We start from the raw sequence: 7500 nt of genomic DNA, 5'->3' as shown, positions 1-7500 counted from the left end.
TTATCTCTGTTCTATTGTCTATCTACTCAGCATGGGTACTCACTTCAAAAAAGGGAAGAAAATTGGATGGAGCTTACACTCGCATACAAAGAGTGGCTTTGAATGTCACTAGGAGAGATCGTCTGACCAATGAACGATTGTATGGGAACTTTCGTCCAGTATCAGACATTTTCAAAGAGTGTAGTCAGGTCCGCAGGGCATTGCTGGAGAGCTGAAGACAAAAATGTTTAGTGTTGTTTTGTGGGAGCCTACACAAGGAAGAGTTAGCGGGGGACAATAAGCCAAGACCTGTTTCAAGTGGATTTGTGACGTCATTGACTACAATCCCTTTGACCTGCCGAATATAATGAACAATGCAATCGGATGGCGACTGAGAGTCACGGGAATACGCGGGAGCAGTACAACCGGATGATCGATGAGAAGATTTATCAAGAGATTTTAGAACTCAATATTTACAAAACACAATAAAAGAAACGATGTAATTAATAAAAACTTGTTTACTTCCTGATTAATCAGTTCACATCGTTAAAAAAACAAACAAACCCCGTGGTGTAATAAATAGATATATTCTTTCATTTGTGTCAGTCATCTTGACTGCGGCCATGCTGGAGCACCGCCTTTAGTCGAATAAATCGACTCCAGGACTCATTCTTTGTAAGCCTAGTACTTATTCTATTGGTGTCTTTTTGCCGAACCGCTAAGTTACGGAGACGTAAACACACCAACAAATACATATACGACGGGCTTCTTTCAGTTTCCGTCTATCAAATCCACTCACAAGGCTTTAGTCAGTCCGAGGCTATAGTAGAAGACACTTGCCCAAGGTGCCACGCAGTGAGACTGAACCCGGAACTATGTGGTTGGTAAACAAGCTACTTACCACACAGCCACACCTGCGCTTATATGTGACAAACATCAGATCGTGAAAAAAGAAAAAAAAAAGCGTAATATAATGATATATTGTTGACGAAAGTCGTGCAATATATACTCTTCATCTGGTACTTATTTTTTCGACCCCGAAACAATGAAAGGCAAAGTCGACCTCGGCGGAATTGGAACTCAGAACGTGAAGTCGGACGAAATATCGCTAAACATCTTGCCCGCTGTGCTAACGATTCTGCCAGTTCGGCCGTCTTTGCAAGGACTAAAAGAATATTTACAAGGGTTTATTTCCATTGAAGGGAACCTTGGATCTAGGTTAGAAACCGGCTCTTTCTCTGTTGGCAAGAAATCTTGAAATAAACTGAATGACATACATACATAATTACATCACTCTCCCGTCTATCTATCTATCTATCTATCTATCTATCTATCTATCTATCTGTCTATATGTCTGTTTATCTATCTATCTACTTACCTACCTACGTAGCTATCTTTCTTTCTCATTTTAATTTCTCCCCTCTCTCTCTATCCTCCTGCTTTCCTCTCACTCTCTCTCTATTTCTCTTTCTCTCTCCTTAGTACTTTCATATTCTAAACTTCTCACCTCCTACTTTACCTCTTCCTTATCTTTCCTCCCACCTCTAACGATCGGTGCATCACACCCTATTATTCGGCCGATTATCACCGTAAGGCTCAGAAAACTCTGCGACCAGGGCTGACCCTGGGCTAAACCACAGCAACGACGATGATGATGACGACGGCGACTCATCAATCATAAAGTGTCTTTTTCTCATACGTGCACGCCCCTCTCATTCTACGCTCCCTGTTTCAGCCTTAAGGAGGGGCTATGCGTTGCTTTAAGTCTCAGCCCCGATTCCGTATTATTTTTGGAAGGTAAACACCCGACAGTTACAAAAGGGCGGAGCCAAGTAGTCAAGCGGAGGGGGGGGGGGTTGCTGTGTGTGAACGTGATGAGGGGAAGGGCGATGGGGGTCGACGCTGATGCGGCAGTGGTGGTGGTGGCAGTGGTGGTGGTGGCGGCGGCAGTGGTGGTGGTGGTGGCGGTGATTCTAACAGTTGTGCGAGAGGTACTTCACGACAAACGTCCGACGCCGCACTCCCATCCCTCCTCACAACCCCTCACCGCAAATATCCTTCCTCCTCCTCTCCCCCTCTCTATACTGATACCGTCACCACCCCTCCCCCAACCCCTTCTCCGCTTGAATCGACAAGAAAATGTCAGATTCCTTCCAACATTTTGTTTTTTCTTGTTTCTATTTTAATTATCTTTCCTATTATAGATTCAGCATCTCTCTCTCTCCCTCTTTCTCTCTCTCTCCCTCTTTCTCTCTCTCTCCCTCTTTCTCTCTCTCTCCCTCTTTCTCTCTCTCTCCCTCCCCTCCTCTCTCTCTCTCACACATATACATATGAGTGTGTGTATGTATGTATATATGTATATATGGCTGTCTGGTAAGTAGCTTGCTTCCCAACCACATCGTTCCCGGTTCAGTCCCACTGTATGGCACCTTGGGCAAGTGTCTTCTACTATAGCCTCAGACCGACCAAAGCCTTGTGAGTGGATTTGGTAGACAGACTGAAAGAAGCCTGTCGTACATATATATATATATGTATGTATGTATCAGTGTTTGTCACCCTAGCATCACTTGACAACCGGTGTTGGTGTGTTTGTGTCCCCGTAATTTAGCAGTTCAGCAAAAGAGACCGATAGAATAAGTACTAGGCTTAAAAAATAAGTACTGGGGGTCGATTAATTCGACTAAAGCATTCAAGACGGTGTCCCAGCATGGCCGCAATTTACTGACTGAAACAAATAAAAGAATATATATATATATATATATATATATATATATATACATACATGTATGTATTGTTGATGCCGTTCCCTATATAGGCACAAATGTAATTCTTTCCCAAATAAGTTGCACTTCATTCGAAGCTCTGATGAAGATATGAGGTGTTACTCAGGCACTCAACCGTGAATCCACTGCGTCTTATAGCGGAAACAGCTGTAAGTTAATGGAGTTCAGAAGATAATCATTAATTCCTTTGTCATCTCTCTTCCTTATTACCACTCTATACTCAGCTAACGCTTCGTTGTGAAACATAACGTAATTGAAACTCCAAACTGGGTTATTTATCTCGTAATGCCTAAGCTAAAATATACGCGCGCGCGCGTGTAAAATGTTTTTCAGTTGACAATTAATGAAGTGATCAGACTTATGTACCTCCATTTCAGTTGCCTTTTCGTTTTTACTTTTAAGATCTCTTTGTCTGGCTGCATTCTTTTTTAGCGATATTATCCGTAATGCATAAACTGCGGTATTCGTCCGGAGATGATATCTCTTATGGACGTACTATGTTAAAAAAAACCCACATATATATCAGTAGCAAATGAAAATCGTTCCGTAGCAGCAGTGAGAACACCACATGTGCATTTCTCTCTTGTTGCGATTTGTCAGTAGTATTTACTCACTGACAACTGCAGTAAATTTGCTTTTCCGCGATGTGTGTACATAAAGTATGATACATAAATGACTATTTTTTGTCTCTAACACTGTTTCTGTTGCTCATGACGGATTTTTTTTATGTAGAAAGACATAATTCACCAGAACACTTTTTGAATATGTGGAAATATATTTGGATTAACCAATGTGTGTGTGTGTGTGTGTGTGTGTGTGTGTGAAAAATAATGGTTGTTCATATGTATTTATGTATGTACGTATATATGAACGATAATAGGTGTGGTGTGTGTATTTATGTATGTACGTGTGTATGAGGGCTAATAGGTGAATGTGGGTGTGTGTGTGCGCACGTGTGTTCTGCTTTATGTATTTGTATTCACTCACACATGCTCACAAAGACATGCGTGCGCCCATTGTCTTTAATGTGCACATACATACATACATACATACATACACCGCTGATGTTCTGACAGCCGATGGCTGATACCTCCTTGAAATTCCATTGGCCGGAAGCAAAATTTTTCTTCCCACAAGACTTTCGGATCCCAGTTATGAACTCATTTGCATACAGCCAATGAGAGCTTAACTATCAAACTAATTTATGAGCGCATAACAAGTGATGGGTGATAAAACAAGGTCACTTCTTTTCTCTTTTAAGAATGCTTATTGTTCTTATTCTTGTTTCAACCATGGCTGCCTCTGCGTAGTTATTTGTGTTGTTGTTTACTTTGTAAAACAGTAAGAAGAGAGGGTTGCTAGCACATCACCCTCTACCCACATTTTTCCCATCCACATCTTTACCATAAGCGGGGCCCTAACAAAATCCGATAATAGGTATAGATGCAAATCTATCTAATTGTCTCCCAAAATCAGGCATAACTAGGCGATCGGTCAACTTACAACACCGTCCTTCGTCTTGAGTGTGTTTGTTCACTTATCAACAAGGTCAAGGTGAGCTCTGATTGGCTGAATGCAAATGAGTTCATTACTGGGGTCTGGAACTCTTGTGGGGAAAAAAATTTCACTGGCTGGAACATAGATGACGTATGTATTCGTATTTAGATACAATAGGTAAACTACACTTGTTAGTGGTGATATTAAATTTTGAGAAATTCTCAGCTTATTTAGCTGAAAGTTACCCCAGAGAACCAAGTGCGTTAGTAATAATGTCCAACGTAAGCTTGAATACATGTCGTTCTAAGATAAAGTGGAACTGAACACCAAAATGGACCATAGTGTTTCGGCACAATCCACGTGAAGCCACTTGACCTTTTGCCTCTCCTTTGTATCACATCTAATACAATTAATATATTTTCCTGTTGTCCATGCAACATATGATTCACATTCCTAGTTTTTTTTAACCACCAGAATAATTTGGGACTTATGAAAAGAAAGCTTCATATAACTCAGAACGTATGAAACAACAGCTAAGTAAAACTCTGAAACAGTGAAGCGCACGGTTCTATCCAAGGATTTTTGTATTCTTTCTCATAAACTAGGGGATGGTTACAGACATTAAGCTTAAGGATTATATAATGTGCAACTATAAAGAAAGAATTAAAGGAAAAAGGATTCATTATATTGAATGTTATCGATAACATGGAGCGGAAATAGGGGGTGCTGCGGTTCCGCAGTGCCTGTACACAGGTCGACACTGCAGTTGGCTTACACTCTCATCCGAAATTGTTGGCCTTGTGCCTACAGTGGAAAAGATTGTTATATGATAGCGGATGGTCCAGCGAAACGGTTAATTTGTCAAAGCTTTGTAACTGAGGATACCGCAAAATTGATGGTAAACCAATGGGTAGATTAGATTAGATTAGATTAGATAGATAGATAGATAGACAGACACACACACACACACACACACACACACACACACACACACACACACATATATGCATGCATGCATGCATACACTTATATAAAATATATAAGGTCAATAAGAGAGTTGGAAAGTCTTATGAAAAGAGAGAGAGTGAGAGGAGTAGAAGTGAAAAGTTGTTTGAGAACAGAAGAAAACAGAGAGGGGGATCGTGGGAGAGGAGTGAGATAAATGGGGGAGGAGAGAGAAAGAGAAAGAGAGGATGAAAGAGGAGATGGCGCGGGGAAGGGAAAAGGCATTAAGAAAATGGATGGGGTGTGTGAGTTGATATTGGTAACAACAAAAGTCTTTACAGTATAATAAAACTATGATGGGAAACCGATAGATTTGGGTGGGAAGTAATATTAGCAGCAAACATTTTAACAATACACCGGGTTTATCATATGTGATAAGGAACTGAGAGAGGGAGAGAGGGAGTGGGTGACACGCGGGGGGGGGGCGGATGGGGGAGAGAGAGACTGACAGGGAAACAGAGGAAGATAAAGTGAAAGAGAGAGAGAGAAAGAGATAGTGTTATCAGCAAGTCTTTACAATACACCTTCACAATAAAATAGGAAACAAAGAGATGGGGATAGAGAGAGAGAGAGAGAGAGAGAGAGAGAGAGAGAGAGAGATGGGGATAGAGAGAGAGAGAGAGAGATGGGGATAGAGAGAGAGAGATGGGGAGAGAGAGAGAGAGAGATGGGGATAGAGAGAGAGAGATGGGGAGAGAGAGAGAGAGATATGGGGATAGAGAGAGAGAGAGAAAGAGATGGGGATAGAGAGAGAGAGAGAGAGAGAGAGAGAAAAGAGATGCAGTATTAACAGCAACAATCTTTATAATACAACCTCCACAATATGATAGGAAACAGAGGGATGGAGAGAGAGAGAGAGAGAGAGAGAGAGGGGAGGTCAAAGAGAAACAGAGAGTCAGAGGGTAAAAGAGATACAGAGGGGGAGGAGAGAGAGCTAGTATTATAAGCAACGGTCTAAACAGTAAACGCCCCTCCGCCTACCCCCTTTCACAATAGGATAGGAAACATTGCAGAAATAACTTTTTCCTGACATGAACTGTGTGAGTAATGGAACTTGCTGAAGGCCACAATGTCTGTTCCTCTGTTTGTTTGATGTGCGAACATCTTTGTTAAGATGTGCATTAAAACGTGCACACAGTGGTTATTGTTGTGCACATGCAGTGTTCCAAAGCACAGCGTGCACTTAGTGGAAACACTTAGATCGAGACGAGGAACTCAAGTGCCAAATTAACGGCTGCTGCTGCCGCTGCTACTGCTGCTACCCTCATCGATTGCCTTCAGCAGAAATAGTTACACAATATGTGACTAAATCTTTGGTAATTTTGTTGGTACCATCACTAGCTATTTCCTTTCACTGGAATTCAATAGAGACCCCCCACCACACACACACACACACACACACACACACACACAATACATATACACATATATAGACACATACATATATATACTGCCAGTCCCCATAACATCTTATTTGTTGCCCTTGTGGCATTAAAAGAAAAAGTTATCATTATTATTAGGTTCACGTTCTGAGTTCAAATTCCGCTGAGGTCGGCTTTGCCTTTCATCTTTTTGGGGTCGATAAAATAAGCACCAGTTGAGCACTGGGGGGTTAATGTAATCAACATACCCCCTCCCCTCAAATTGCTGCCCTTGTGGCAAAATTTGAAACCATTATTATTACCTCCGCCTTAGCAAAGGCATTGTTTTCAGTTGTATTCGTTTATTTGTTTGTCTGTGGACAAGATATCTCAAGAACTGCTGGAGGGATTCAGATGAAACTTTCAGGGATGTTTGGCCTCGAGACTGGAACAAACTGATTAGATTTTGGGATCGATCTGATACCGGACAAGGGTTCTGGATTATTTTTCCGTTTTTTTTACTTAATTTTTGAGAGCGGTGGGGTTCATTTTTAGTATTCTTGTTTGTGAGAGCAGTCGAGTTATTCTCATTTTAAAAATCATCTTTGGCTAATCATTAAGAGGATGTTGGTATTGCCTTGGTGGAGGTTTGCGTTCTCTGAATGCTCTTATTATTATTATTATTATTATTATTGTTATTGTTATTAAGGCAGTGAGCTGGCAGAGTCGTTAGCATGGCAGACAAAATGCTTCTCGGTATTTTGTCTGCTGCTACGTTCAGAGTTCAAATTCCGCCGAGGGTCGACTTTGCCTTTCATCCTTTTGGGGACCGATAAATTAAGTACCAGTAGTGTACTGGGGTTCATGTAATCGAC

This window comes from Octopus bimaculoides, chromosome 25 (genome assembly GCF_046866305.1).
Source record: "Octopus bimaculoides isolate indiv1 chromosome 25, ASM4686630v1, whole genome shotgun sequence".
In the NCBI taxonomy this organism is placed as follows: Eukaryota; Metazoa; Mollusca; class Cephalopoda; order Octopoda; family Octopodidae; genus Octopus; species Octopus bimaculoides.
This window is presented reverse-complemented; position numbering follows the sequence as displayed.